The 15864-nt window shown below is 35.8% G+C and overlaps 1 protein-coding gene across 2 annotated transcripts in view; it reads right to left on the reverse strand.

Annotated features, from left to right (window-relative positions):
- The window catches only part of pde4bb (phosphodiesterase 4B, cAMP-specific b), a 64995-nt gene that overhangs the window by 24793 nt on the left and 24338 nt on the right, over nt 1-15864 (reverse strand). The window lies entirely within an intron of this gene.

The raw sequence follows: 15864 nt of genomic DNA on the forward strand, positions 1-15864 counted from the left end.
CTCGTCGCTTCATAACGTTACGGTTGAACCACTGATGGCAGATGGACTATTTTGAAGATGTCTTTCATACTTTTCTGGACCTTGACAGTGTACCGTATTGGCCCGAATATAAGACGACCCTGATTACAAGACGACCCCCCTTTTTCCAGATGTACCTTTTGGAAAAAGGCTTTTTAAAAACCAAATTTCTCAAATGCTGTTCTTTTGAACTTTATATTAATCAAGGAATCCTTAAAAAAATCATTTTTGAGGCTCAAACCAGCATATTAGAATGATTTCTGAAGGATCATGTGACACTGAAGTAATGATGCTGAAAATTCAGCTTTGCCATCACAGGAATAAATTACATTTTAAAATGATTAAAATATAAAGCATGAAATAAATTCAGCTTTGATGAGCATAACCCCCCCCCACCCCCAAAAAAGTACCCTAAAGTTTTGCACGGTAGTGTAACTATTTTATGTATAATGTTTATATCCTCTTGCTACACAGTACAGAAACTGGAAATATAATGCTTAGTTCTTGGCCCTGTGTACTTCCTTTGTAATGTGTTCTGTGTTTGTTTTTTAACTTAAAAAAACTCTGGTAATGCTGACAATGCGAAATGTCCTTACGTTGCATTATGAACTGCACTCTGACACAGTCAGGAACGCAGTGTTATGTGAATCGAGATTACTAGAAGTGCCTGTGTTCATGAGTATTGTTCTTGCCTCACATTATCCCCAACATATGGACATTTGATCTTTTTAAATCACAATAATGCAAAACCATTAGCATTTAAAGGCATTAAAAAAAACATTTGATGAGGAGCAGACTAAACAATCCAAACATGAATCAAGAAAAAAGGCCTGATTTAAACAAAACATTAAGCAAGTGCGGTTTTCTGCTGTGGATTGACTAAGACAGCCAATTAATTACTGTGGTATTCATCATGCTCCTATGATTGGTCATGTGGCAGAAATACCACATGCATCGATTAGCATGAATGCTAGCGCTTCAATAAATCCGATCCCCAGAGTATAACTGATGAGTTAATCACTAAGTTCCAGTGAGCATCTACAAATAAAGTGACCACATCCAACAACGAGCTCCGGATGCCATGTGCGTAAGCGCTGTAAAAGCGAGCGAAGGGTTTGCATTAACCCTGCTGACGTCTGTGAGGGATATACAGTGCATTACTCCTGATGAAGAAGGTCATTTGAGAGAAGCCTCCTGCGCTCAAGATGTTTCACATATGGAGTCCATTTAAGCGGCGTCTGTAGATCTGAAGCCTGGCATGGATACACACGAATAACAGCATTAATATGTCATCGCCACGGGAGCTTGAGAGAACAACGAGTGGGCAACTTTCACCAGGGGCCTAAATGAAGCCAAGCATATGCCACTGACAACTAGTGACGCCTAAAATTATGGGCTGGATCATTCTGGAACAATCAGAGGATTGAAAGTAGCAATTTTGACATCTGTGAAAAAAATAAATAACACACTATTATATAAAAAATCAGCTTAACTGTCACAGAAAAGATAAAAGTGACCATTTCAAGCATCATTACCGTTTTTTTAACAGTATTACTGTTTTTGTATTTTTAATCAAATAAATGCAGCCTTGGTAAACACAAAAAACTTACTGGCCCCAGATTTGAATATGAATAATAATAGTACTAATATATAGTATTTAGTATAATTCATTGAATTATTTCTATAGTAATAATAATATAGTTCCAAAATAAAAGTATAGTTATGCCCTATAACAACCACTAAAACACACTAGTTTCCGAGTAAAGAAAACCCTACTTTGAATCTGCTTTCAATCTGATTGTGATTTGTCCTCTTGATGCAGATTGTGTGTTTTCTGTTGTTCATGTGAGGCAGGGTAAAGGGTAGTAAAGTTCAAATACTACAGGCACAGTAGCAGATAAAATCTTCACAAACTATCAAAACAGGATGCATCTCACCTTTAACATCAGAAAAAAAAAATCATCATGACAATCTGTCCCGAAGTGACAACTCATCCACCCTACACTTCACAAAAAAAAAAAAAAACGGTTCAAATTTGAACAACATTACATTGCTAGCATAACCTTCAGTTATACCAATAAAATGTTATTTTAATTATATACACACTATCATATAAAAATCAGCTTAACTGTCACAGAAAACATATAACTGACATCATTTCAAACATTATTTATTTTTTTATTTTATTTATTTCTGTTTTACTGTTTTTGACTGTATTTTTGATCAAATAAATGCAGCCTTGGTGAACACAAAACTTTTACTGACCCCAGATTTGAATATTAATGATGATACTAATATATAGTATTAAAATATATAGTAACATAGTATTATAATTAATTTAATTATTTTATAATAATAATAATAATAATATAATTTATATAAATTAAAATTAGTTTTATTATGAAGTACTATACAGTTCAATAGTATTATTTATAATTTGATTAACTATCATTTTAACCGAACAAACATACAAATAAATAAATAAATATTAGGTTTCATGTAAATCCTACATTATTATTTTTTTTCAGTGTAATGACTTCTATTACTATTACTCATACTTGGAGTGAGGGATTTGAACAAAGTATACACCCTAACAACCACCAAAAACACCCTAGTTTTACAGTAAAAAACTACTTTGAATCTTCTTTCAATCCGATTGAGATTTTTCCTCTTGATGCAGATTGTGTGTTTTCTGTTGTTAGTGCGATACCAGGGTAAAGGGTAGTAAAGTTCAACAGTTCAAATACAACAGATACAGTAGCAGATCAAATCTTGACAACATCATGGTTTCCTATAAAAACAGGATGCAGCTCACCTTTAACAAAACGCAAAAACCACCATGACAATCTGTCCTGAACTGACAACTCATCCAGCCTACACTTTTCAAAAGAAAAAAAAACTGTTCAAAGTCAACATTACAGTGGTGTGGCTTGCATAACCGTCATTTATATCAATCAACCTCTGCATTATCTTTCTCACAGTTATGAAAAAAATTCAATGACAGCAACAAAAATCAAACTCGTCGTCACATGAACACTGATTTCCCAGATTTAGACACTGCACATTTTCAGTACTGAACACGCACATCCGATACAGTTATTAGACTCAAAGTAAATGTCATAAGGTGTTTCACAATTTCCCTTTTGCCCAACCCCGTGACGTACATCAGCAGTGCGTGAACGGTGAGACTCTTTACCATTGACCTTCAAGAAGTCAAACCTTCCTCGCTAAGGTCTACAGAGCGCCTGACTTTCTGTTTGATCGGCCTACCGAATGACTCTCTTCACAAAAGACCGTAGAGTAAATTTACCCAGCATCCTCTCTGTCCCACAAAAGCACCTCTGTGAGAGCGGCCCCTCCTCCCCTCGCTGCCGCACACTGCCCCTCTCTGTGTGCTCGTGTGCCGGGCCGCACCGCTGATATATGGGCCAGGTTTTCCTGATTTGGCTCATAAAGAGGCAAACAGCTTCTCGTTTCGACCGGCCTGCTGAATGTGACTCATAAAGCTGCAAAGTCACGACAGACAGCTGTGTGATTCAGACGCGGCCAATTCTGTGTCACTTCAGAACGGAGTGGACAGGCTGATGCCGGTAAAATGCCTTATCAGAGCATTCACAGACAATGAAGTAGATTGTGACTGCAGACCATTTTGTGAATGATGGGCTGTTCGTATGGAAAACTCAACATTGCTAAAAAAATGCGAATGGTGCTTGAACATGCAAAACTCTCACCTTGATGCCAAGGTGTTCTGGGTGATTCCCAGAGTGTTTCTATGCAGATTTTCATCCATATTAACATCTTAGATGCAAAAAGTCAGATTGCACAAAAAAGTGCAATTGCAAAGCACAAAAAGTGAATAATCGCACACCTCTCCTCAACAAGACGCACAATTTGAGACATCATTCATAACCCACAGCATATACTAAATGTGTAGGACAAGTAATGTTTGTTCAAATTTTGTTATATGGGTCAATAACAGTGCATTCACAATAAGAAAAAAACACACACAAATTTAAATTACCGTATTGTCCTGAATATAAGACGATATTTTTTTCTTGGAAATACATCTGAAAAAACGCGGTCGTCTTATATTCAGTTTAGCTAAACACAAGCAGTTTACATTTACATTCAAATATATCATGAATGTCATGAAAAATACTAATATTAAATTGACAGTCTGAATTAACCTTGTCTTAATAAAAAGGTCAAATTATCTAATATTTAAAGAGATCATTAGCGTTCATTATTATTTTGAATTAGAATTTTTTAAGATTTTCATTTCGATTTTGTTCTGCACTTCTGTCATTTTTATTAGTTTGTGTTTTTTAAAATAATTCTATTTAACTTCAACTTATTTTATTTTTTAGTACTTCAGTTTAAACTTATTTCGGTTAGTTGTCAATGCAAGTTTTTTGAAGTTGATGTATTACATCTAATATTTATATTTTATTTCAGCTTTATGCAATAACCGTTTTAATTTAGTTTTGTTTTCTATAATTTCCTGAATGTTGGTTGCACTACTTAGATTTTTTTTTATCAAGGTTTTTCAAATATTAATAAGCAGTAAACTAACTATTTTTTTTTTTTTAAGAATTAAATTATTTTAAGGTAACGCTCTAGATTAGGGAACACATATTCACTATTAACTAAGAGTTTTCCATCAGTAAACTTCTAATTTGCTTCTTATTAATAGTTAGTAAGGTAGCTGTTGAGTTTAGGTATGAGGTGGATTAAGGGATCTAAAATATGGCCATGCAGAACAAGGCATTAATATGTGCTTTATAAGTACTAATAAACAGCCAATAAGCTAGTAATATACACGCTAATAAGCAACTAGTTAATAGTGAGAATTGCGCCTTCAAATAAAGTGTTACCTTAATTGTTTTTCCCCCTCATTATATAATCAGGACAGTTGCATTACCCTTTATGACTGTATGCCCAATAGAGAAATTAAAATCTGTTAACAGAAGCCATTCATATGTCTGAATCACATTTTGTGTTTTGGAGTAATTTTGTGATTGTCACGTCATTGACCCATATTGTGGATCATGTTTTTGTCCGTGTTGTTTTGATCCAAATTACATATCCAAAAATAATAAAGCAGTCTGGGATACCTTCCCACACACAAACAAAGGGAGCGTGGAGGTTGAGCTGATGGCCTGCTGGAGTTCAGCTGACTGGATCACACACATGTTTGCTCTCTGGCACTCGTGTTTTTGTTTGGCTGGGCTTCGCACGTGGGCAGGAGGACTAGAATGCCAAACGGCTCCATGAATCAACACTGTGTCATTGGGGTCAACTGCACTCAGACCGGTTGCCAAATATGACGGACGTGTTTATCTGCTGTCCCGATAAAAGACTGGAGTCCTGCTAACAGTTAAAAAAAATGTCAGTTATCTTAAATATTATTATTTTTGCATTGCAATTGAAAGAATATTGGCACTAGGCAAAAATAAACATTTGGTTCAAACTATTGATTCTGTGGGCCTTTTGCAGTTTTGCCGCACAATCTGCATTATGGGCCGAGAGGGTCTTGCGTAGGTTATTTCACATTTATTGCTCCTACGAAACACTTATTCGGGGTCTAACTTTCACTGTCTACAGCAGTGGTTTTTTATCTCAACCTACATCTGCTGCTGCATAACCGGCAAACAACACTTTCCACACACTCGCTCTCTCCTTTGCTTTCTTTCATTCTCGCTCTCTCTCCTTCACGTCTGCAACTCATCTCGCGCCTGTTTGACAGCCTCCACAATGCACCATAGAGAGCTCTTGGCCAGAAATTACTTTAGGGAAGGGACGCCGGTCAGCTTTACAGCTCTGCTGACGTCAATGGCATAATTCAAATACTAACCGGGTGCAACGCTTTAAGACCTGCACTGCCGCTCTGCAGCCTGGGCGAACAGAAAATCTGGACTGGATTTGCAATGTGAGAAAACATCTAGGAGGTTTAGAGCAGCGCAGAACAGATCGGGGCAGAGAATGTTTTTTTTTCTCCTGCAAACACATTAAAATCGAAGCAACAAGAAATGTATTTCCAAGCACTTTGAAACCATAAGGATTACTGTCCTTTTCGAGGATCGGGGCAGAGAATGTTTTTTTTTCTCCTGCAAACACATTAAAATCGAAGCAACAAGAAATATATTTCCAAGCACTTTGAAACCATAAGGATTACTGTCCTTTTCGAGCAGGAAACCTTAGCAGTGTCATAAATTCATCCTTGAGATATAAATATTAAAATACTTAACCAGGGTAATAAAATTGGTTGAATATATAATGAATTGCACATTTGGCAAGTTTTGTAAGAAAAAAAAAAAATATATATATATATAACATTCTGAAATAAGAATAATATCTATATCTAAACTAATAAATAAATAAATAATCAATAAATATCTAAACTACAGATATTAAAATACTTCACAAGGGTAACAAAATCAGTTGAATATATAATGAATTGCATATTTGCCAAGTTTTATAAACAAACAAACAAACAAATAATATAATATAATATAATATAATATAATCATTCTCATGGATTTGGACTTAATAGTTAATGAAGTTATATTTGCATTTTGGTAATAAATGCATATAATTATTAATAATATAATAATATCAAATATTATTATGAAAAACAAGTTCAGCTGCAGCTGACTGAAAACTTCTATCACCAGGGTTTCATGCCCCAAAACAAGCTAGCTGACTTACGTGCAAAAACATGTAAACACACACGTACTCTAGCATACGAGCACGGTGTGGATGTGATGTTTACACATCCTGTAACATCTCGTCAGAATGTGAACAAAAGCAAGTCTGCAGCAATCTTGCTAATATGGTTTACAACCGCTAATAATGTCTGTGCATCAGCACCGGTAACCACAAAAACTGTTTACTGATTCACATCCAGTCTTGCATACTATCTTCAACTAACTAGTGGCATCATACAGTTTTTGGATAATTAGATCACACTTAAAGATATCTAAATATCAAACTAACGTAGAATCTGCAAAGAAACAATTCTGGAGTTTTTTTTAGCCACTTTTGCAATTTTTAACCAGCTTGTGTTATTTAGTGGATGTATGAAGTCAGGTCTCCTTTGGTGTCTAAAGAATCACATTAACTATGCACATGATCCAGAAAGTGCCATAATACTATTAGTCTTCATTTGAAACAGTATTGTATTATATACATGTATTGTATTTTAAGCTGAAACCTAACAAATGTATTTTTGTGATATATATATTTTTTAATTAAGTGTCAAGTAAAACTGTGATGAAAGCTGTGTTTTTTCTCTTGTTTTCTGTCATTAAAGCTGCACAGTCTTCCTGCTCCAGCATGACGGCTCTTGGCAGCACCAGAGAGAGAGAGAGAGAGAGAGAGAGAGAGAGAGAGAGAGATTTACACGAGAAAGTATAAACAGAGGCCGGAGGATGAGACCTCTCTCCCTGAAGAGCCTGGCTCCTGATGAAAGTTCTTCTCTTTATTTTCTGTGTGTTTTTCTGCCTCTCTGTTCCTCCTTCATTTCTCTGGAAGTGTTTTATGAAGCCGCGGTTCAAGGCCAGGGCACTGGCAACAGAACCTTATGACGACACAACGACAATAAAAAACCCTCTGCTCTGACTGCTGATGAAGAGCCTGGCTCCTGATGAAAGTTCTTCTCTTTATTTTCTGTGTGTTTTTCTGCCTCTCTGTTCCTCCTTCATTTCTCTGGAAGTGTTTTATGAAGCCGCGGTTCAAGGCCAGGGCACTGGCAACAGAACCTTATGACGACACAACGACAATAAAAAACCCTCTGCTCTGACTGCTGAAGACATGCAGCTGAAATGACAAGTTTGTTTTCAATAGAGTCTATTAAACACAGTTTTACTTAAAAGTATGGTGTACGATATTTATTTATAGAAACAACAGGACTACTGATAGTACTGTTTGGTTTGGTTTGTCTGGTTTTTGTTGTATAAATTTATGATGATGATGATGATGATGATGATTACTATTAAAATCAACAACAAAAATAAATAAATGAAAACAATAAAAATAATAATTTTATAACGACAACAACAAATTATTGTTATTGTAATTATTGTTATTATTCATAAAATCAACAACATTAACAATACTAATTAAATCAATAATAATAATAATAATAATGAAAATTTAAACTTTTCTGACCACAGACATAAATTGCAGCCATGCTAATAAATAACAGACAATAAATAACAGATTACAGTCTGTTCTTTTCTGCTGAACACAAAAGAAGATATTTTAAAACAGTTTTTTAAACAGTTTTGGTTCCCATTGTATGAACAAAAAATACCATGGAAGTCAATGGGAACCAAAACTGTTTGGTTATCAGTATTTTCAAAGTATCTTCTTTTGGAATAAGCAGAAGAAAGAAACTCATACGGGTGTGGAATGATGGTGACAGAATGTTACTTTTGGGTGAACTATCCCTTTAATCGAATGATTTATTTCATGTCTCTTGATTTATTAATGTATGTGTAAAGTAATTAATAAGTTGCTGCTGCTGTAAGAACTAATGGAGTAAAAGTGAAAGTAAAGCATTTCAGTGAAAGTATTAAGCAATGAAGCTCCTCTAATCAACTAGCAGCCACATCCTCAGCTGTGTTATTACACACAGCAGCGGCCAGCAGGGACAGCGGCGTGCGCAACATCACACATACTCTGATTTCCTCCGGCGCTCTTGATATGCTTGTGCAACGTAAGTGAGCACCGTTTTCCACCATTTTCAGCGCGTGAGTGTGTGTTTCTTCCTGCCAGGACCATGAGGCGTCTGCGCTTTCAAACACACAGGAAGTGAAGGTACTAGTAGGTGGGTGGTGATGACGTCAATGAGGCTAAGAGGCCTCTGAAACAGGAACCAAAACATCCCACAACCCTTTGCCCCCCTCCTCGCAACTCTCAGCCCTGTAGATCAGTGGCTAATATTCATAAAATCAACAACATTAACAATACTAATTAAATCAATAATAATAATAATAATAATGAAAATTTAATTATATAATAAATATATAATAAAATAAGGTATTTGATTTTTTTTTTACCTTTCTAAGGACATCTTTAGTTCATTTGTTTATGATGACGATGATGATTATTAAAACCAGCACAATAAATAAATAAAGACAATAACAATTATTTTATAACAGCAACAACTGTAATTATTTTTGTTATTTAAAAATGTAAATAATAATAACAACAAAAACAATAATAATTAAATCAATAATAATAATATTCCCACAACCCTTTGCCCCCCTCCTCGCAACTCTCAGCCCTGTAGATCAGTGGCTAAAGCCTCTACACTTGGAGCACACACACACACACGCATACGCACACGCATTCGCACACGCACACGCATACACACACGCATTCGCACACGCACACGCATACACACACGCATTCGCACACGCACACGCATACACACACGCATTCGCACACGCACACGCATACACACACGCATTCGCACACGCACACGCATACACACACGCATTCGCACACGCACACGCATACACACACGCATTCGCACACGCACACGCATACACACACGCATTCGCACACGCACACGCATACACACACGCATTCGCACACGCACACGCATACACACACGCATTCGCACACGCACACGCATACACACACGCATTCGCACACGCACACGCATACACACACGCATTCGCACACGCACACGCATACACACACGCATTCGCACACGCACACGCATACACACACGCATTCGCACACGCACACGCATACACACACGCATTCGCACACGCACACGCATACACACACTCACACACGCACACACGCACACACGCACACACAGGCACACACACACGCGCACACACACACACACACACACACACACAGCTCAGGTCAAAGACGAAGATAAGTGTTTCAAACGGCTTTAATTTTTTTCCTCATACATTAGAATGTGTCCTATTTTATTTTATTTTTCTAAACAAAAAATAATGACTATCATGCATTTTTGCCATGATTTACAGATGACACCTGTTAAAATGTCATTCAGTGTAACAATAGTTTATATATCAAAAATCTGGTCAGACATATTTAGAACAAGAGTCATTAGATGACATCAAAAGACTAATAAAAAAAATCATAGTGCATGCATTTCATTGTCATTTAAAATTTTTGCCAATATCCTACAACTTTTTTGTATTACCCATTTGTCTGCAAGAAACTTTTAATCATTTACAAAATCGTAAAATGTATCACTTATTCTTTTATGTATTTTAATAGGTACAAGTCAGAATACATATTTTTCAATAAATATATCTGTTAAGATGAATGACAGTGGAGTCATTCACCCATATTGTGACATTTTATTTTCACAGAAGTAGTTAAAGTAAAAATACACACTTTACTTGCATTTAATATGCTTTTTATGTATATAAAATTTGTAAATTTGATTCTGACACCAAAAAGGGACGTCTCGTCTTTCACCCAGGCACATTCACTACACAAGCATGGGTTTTTTTCCTCTCAGCATAAACCGAAAACCACTCACAAAAATCTTGCGAAAACATGTCTAGGCCTCAGACATCAAAATAAAAAAGAATAAAGAAATTTTGCATAAAAAACAATTTTTTAAGGTTTTTTGAATTGTGATATTATTTTCATATTTTCACATTTACCTCCAAATTCTACTCACTATAATGAGATTGCTTTACTTTTTTTTTTTTACTTTTGAGTTGCTTTTGTTATTCCCATTATTCTCAATTCTGTTAAATTCTCATCAGATTCAGATTAATATTTTATTTTTAGTATAAGTTTACGTGTACAAATACTACCATGTTGAACAGCTGGAACGAAACAATCTGAAACAGTGTTCCTTTTTTCAGTTCCAGTGAAATGACAAAATAAAATGGCATCAAATTTGACGACATTATTCTCAGATAATCATTTAATCATTAGAAGGATCAGCTAACAGGGAACCTAATGCTGATTTATCGTTCTCAGTACAATTTCAAAATGATGGAATGCAATGTTCCTCTAATGTTCACATAACCAAGAAGTAATGTTTATATTACATTAAAAAAAACTGTTGTTTTCTAACTGTTAAACGGATAGTTCCTCTAACGTTCACATAACCAAGAAAAACTTTCCTTAAATATAAAAAATGGGTGTTTTAAATGTTGAAAGAACATTTAAATGTAATGTTCTTAAATAACGTTTTTAAATGATAGAATGGAATGTTCCTCTAACCTTAACATAATCAAGAAGTAACATTCTTAATACATTAAAAAACTCAACGTTTAAAAAACATTCAGAAATAATGTTTTCAGAACTAATGGGAATGTATTTTTCTAAATGTATTTTTATTAGCTGGGATGCAGTAGAAATTTTGGATGGTTTATTAAAAGGCTGTATCTGTGTGTATTTGTGTATTCATATATGTGGTTGTTTTTAAGCAAATAAAAAAATATACAATTCCTAATTCAACCCTTGATCATAATGATTTTAATTAATTTATTTAAATAATACATATAAAATATTACTTTTTTTTTTTTTTTCTTTTGATTTTGCGGTGAAATATGACCTGGACTGGGTTCATAACATATTTAACAAGGTTTGCCTACTTGTAAATTCTCACACAAACCTCTGAACACATTCATGAATATTAAGCACAGAGCTGAGTCGCACACAATTCTGCTCTTTTTAAGTATGCATGCTTACGCACGCATGACTATTCACACCCGCACAAACGCACACACACATGCATGCAATAAACACAGCTTTTTATATGCGTCGCTGTGCTGCATTTACGCACATTGCGTCTTTGTGGTTTGTGTGTGTGTGTGTGTGTGTAAGAGGTCATACGAACATGTTATCTTACTCAAGCTTTCATTCTTCCCCCTCCACCCACACTCACACCCTCATTTCTCTTTTCTTCAAAGAGGCTGGGATTTTCAGGCCGCTCAGATGGAGAGAGTTGTGGTGGCCATCGTACAAATGGTGCTGAGGAGTCTTTAAAACACGCACAAGAGACCAACAACACCTGCTGCTTCATTTCACAAAAACAAAAACATGCTGGCTCATATTTCATCCCAAAATAGAAAGAAAAATCAGAAATTATATTTTGTGTTATGAAAATTATGCTTATAAAAATCTATTTAACGAATGTATTATTATTAAGTATTTATCTATTATAATAGCATTTATTGCATTTGAGTGCATTTGAACAAGACATATTCAGACATATTCAGACCTTTTGCTTCGTTGCGAAACAGGGACTTAAATTGCTACAAAGTTGCATTTTCTTCTTGGTTTGGGTTCACTTTCACAAAGCAACATTTCAAAGCATACCAAAATGTCCCGGCAGAAAATAGCCACTACTTTTTCAGTTTTTCTGCATATTATTAAGATAGAAATGCTCAAGGTTCTGAAACAAAAGCGCCAAATGAGACAGGTGTGAAAACACTCTTAGTCTACCATCTATATTCTAGACACTATGACAAACCGAACTGGAAAAACTGACCAAAAATGACTCAACTTTGCAGTCACAAACATACCAAATTTTTTGTCCAATCAAATTTTGTCCAATGGAATCAGAATGCTCCTCCCTACTTCAGACTAGCAATGGCACTAGCAAATCAAGCTCTGTGGCTGTGACATATTTAAAGGCAGGGAAGATGATTTGTTTTTTTGTTATGCTGGTTGAAAGTCTCTTCACATCCCAATAGCAATCACTAAGTTAAGTGGTATTTAAGTATACAAAGTTCAGGCATGAAACTCTAGATGGCGCAGTCCGATAGATCTAACTCAATATGACATAATGACATCATTATCATGTCACAGCTGATTGGTTCTCTCCTGTATCGATAGCCAATGAGCTCGCTGCTCAACATTCAAATATTTGGCTAATGCTTGTGGTAGCAGTTGCAGCGCACTTCAGAAACCCTCCACCTTCCCCAGCTCCACCTGTATAGATCTGCTTTGGGGTGATTATGTATACTTAGGGGGGTTTTCATATATTCTATACGTGCAGCAGCGGTATTTCTTACATGCTCACAGCAGAATGTCTGTGGATGTACTGGCAGTAGCAAGTCTCGGTACTTGCTCTGCAACAGCAGCATAGCAGATCTATTCCGCCAAGACCAAATACATTAAAGGCTTTTCATACTGAACGCGAAAATTCGGCGCAATGACGCTTTTGAATCAAAACAATAGATCCCTATGGGGCTATTCACACCAGGCGCGATCATTCGCAATGCGAAAAAGCGAGGATTTTCTTTCAGTCGTGTGTGCCGTTTTTTCCCCGTCGCTCCGCGATGAAACGGGCCATCCAATCAGATTTGAGCTAAGATCACGTGACCAGACGGCTGCTGTTGCACAAAAAGGCAAGAGTGGTGGTGCTCTTGCGAAAACCAGTGTAAACAAAAAACACAGAAGAAGAGTATTCTGAGAGAGAGAAGAGAGTGGTGGCCGAGTTCTTGTTATCTTTGGTATCTGAGAACAGATTTATTTTCACATGTTCTTAATATAATTTCTATTAATTCTCCACTGAATTATATGATCTGGAGTTTCTTCCACGTGTGCGAGTGTTATATGAGTCAGAGCGCGTTCACTCTCTAGATCTTCCGTATTAAAAATAAATTGAGTGAAACATTTTTCTACACATGAAATATGAAAGCAAATAGACATATGATTATGACGATATATTTTCTGTATGTGTTTTGTATGCAGCTCATGGTATTTTTATAACAATAAAGGATGTACTGTACTGTACATTACCATGCAAATCCCTCCGAGAGTTTTCATGACAGAAATGTATTTATATCACCTGTGGAAGGCGTAGGACCATAAAATGTTTGTCCAATCACATCCCTTGGTCCGAGGCTATGATAGGCTGTCCTACCTGCCTGTTAACGTATGTATTTGTATCTCTCCAATTATCAGTACTTATTATATTCAGTGGCTTCTCATAGTTTTCTTAGAGATATTTAGTGCCAGTTTATCAGGAAGTGACGATTTTGTTCTCTTTGATTCATTGGATGGAAATGCTTTATTCCCAAATGTTTTATGCGATATTCCAGTTTTGCGCATAAGTTAAATTCGCATCTTTGGATGGAAACATAGCTACTGTCAGTTTCTGGGATTGACAACCGCATTTACTTACAGGTGTGAGTCTCGAAATGTCCCGTTCACACAGCAACTTAGTTGCGTTTGGAATAGGCCTACTATCTGTATAAACGTGCAACGTGAGTCAAGCTTGTATTCCTTACCAGTAACCATAGCGACAGTGACCAAAGTAATATCAAAGATGGCAACGTCCATAAAACTGAAAGTCTTATCACCTTCTGACACGACAATCCAATCGAGCCGCGAGTTCTTCCGTCAAGTCTTCATTAAGGACTCAAAAACAGGACTGACAACTGTATACTGCTGCTGTGCTGTGTGAACGTGGCCATGAGGTAATCTGACAGCGCTGCATTCAACCCTCCAGCAACGTGTCGCTGGTTAGCCTCTGGTCTGCCTGTGCGTGTTCATGTATTTTGCAGGAGGTGTGGCTTTGGAGACTGATTTTGCAGGGAGGGTGGGACCTTATGCTTTCAAGTTGTAAAATAAAAGTTTAGGTGCTAGGTTTAAATATTTTCTTTTTCTTTTATTTATTTTCTTTTTCTGTCAACATTATGGAAACATTTTGATTTATCTGCAAATGTCTTTAAAAACCCTGTGAATGACTCAACATTTTTCCCACCTGAGAAAAAAAAAATCATCAAAACAAGATCAAGGTTTTTATAGAAGAGAGTAATCTATACTGCTGTCTGTTATTCATTTTAATTTATTTGTCTTTTTAATTTGTACATGATGTATTTTTCAGCTGTGCCTGCTGAGCTAGCTGGACATATTAAAGTTCCTAGAATATTAAAAATAAACATTTAAATAATGCTATGTTTTGGGTCAAAATAAAGTTAGTAGAATGTTGCAAGAAACACTTTTGCAACCTTTAAATAACATAATAATCACAACAAAAAACTGGACATTTTAACGTTTTTAGAATATCAAAATTAATATTCTATTTTCAGTGAAAAAGTAAGTAGAATGTTGTAAGAAACGTTTTTTTGTTTTGCTGTAGAACGTTGTAGAAAACGTTTTTTGCAACATTTAAATATTGCTAAACACAACAAGAAAACTGGACATTTTTTATGTTAAAAATAAACGTTCAAATAATGTTATATTTTGGGTCAAAATAAATTTACTAGAAAATTGTAAGAAAAGTTTTTGCAACCTTTAGGTATCATTCTAATCACGATAAGAATACTGGACATTTCTTTTATTTTTAAAGACTTATTTTTGGCGTATTTTCCTTTATTACGATATGACAGTCTAGATCTGACGGGAGAATAGAAGTGGGAGAGAGGGGGGATGGGATCGGGGAAGGCCTGCGAGCCGGGATTTAAACTCGGGACGCCTGTAGCGCATCGGCGCTGTATATCGGCACGCTGCCCACGGGGCTATCGCAACGACAAATAATAGACATTTAAACGATTTATAAACATTTCAAAACAATGTTCCCACAAACATTTTTATAACCTAAATTTGTTACCTTGGTATTCATAAGTTTGATGAATGTCATTTAAGAAGTTTAGTATGTCCTTTGTAATTTATTTGTATATTCCTTTTAAAGGGGTCATATGATGCGATTTCAAGTTTTCCTTTCTCTTTGGAGTGTTACAAGCTGATTGTGCATAGATAAGATCCCTGAAGTTGCAAAGACTAAAGTCTCAAAACCAAAGAGATATTCTTTATCAAAGTTAAGACTCTTCCACGCCCCCCTAAAACGGCTCGTTCTAACACACCCCACATATCTAC

This window comes from Sinocyclocheilus rhinocerous, unplaced genomic scaffold, assembly GCF_001515625.1.
Source record: "Sinocyclocheilus rhinocerous isolate Xijiao unplaced genomic scaffold, SAMN03320098_v1.1 scaffold2138, whole genome shotgun sequence".
In the NCBI taxonomy this organism is placed as follows: domain Eukaryota; kingdom Metazoa; phylum Chordata; class Actinopteri; order Cypriniformes; family Cyprinidae; genus Sinocyclocheilus; species Sinocyclocheilus rhinocerous.